This window comes from Cynara cardunculus (assembly GCF_001531365.2).
Source record: "Cynara cardunculus var. scolymus isolate 2C chromosome LG 2, CcrdV1, whole genome shotgun sequence".
Classification (NCBI taxonomy): Eukaryota; Viridiplantae; Streptophyta; class Magnoliopsida; order Asterales; family Asteraceae; genus Cynara; species Cynara cardunculus.
In genome coordinates this window covers 49,544,662-49,545,179 of record NC_037529.1, presented here as the reverse complement: position 1 = coordinate 49,545,179, position 518 = coordinate 49,544,662, and the positions used below count along the sequence as shown (strand labels likewise).

The 518-nt window shown below is 24.5% G+C and overlaps 1 protein-coding gene across 1 annotated transcript in view; it reads left to right on the top strand.

Annotated features, from left to right (window-relative positions):
• Positions 1-518, top strand: part of LOC112506145 (protein trichome birefringence-like 34) — a 30,973-nt gene that overhangs the window by 11,560 nt on the left and 18,895 nt on the right. The window lies entirely within an intron of this gene.

The window sequence follows — 518 nt, the reverse complement described above, 5'->3', positions numbered from 1 at the left end:
ATATATATATATATATATATTCACGTGTATAAAACAACTTTTCACTATAACATTCATCATTAATATACATACTATTCATCATGAATATACATATTACATCAATAATATTTATATATGTTCAAATGTATTATATATCAGTATGATATTCGTCATAAATATACATTTTCACTATAACATTCATCATGAATATATAAACTAACTATCATGAATATACATACTATCCATAACATCTTTAAGGGAGACTCGTATGCTTTGATTGTGGTGAGAAGACAAAAAGTATTGCCACGTATCTTACTAGTATTCAAGATAGAAACAATTATGACCTATTTGTAACCTAAACTCTAAAACCCTCATGCATAATGGTCATAGAACCCATACCAAGCTTGAAATTTAATAAACGTAAAGAGTACATGAATGCCTAGTTCATAAGTGATAATAGTTGTTCATGGTTACTCATGATAACTTTGTTTACACCAATATATATATATATATATATATATATATATATATATATATAT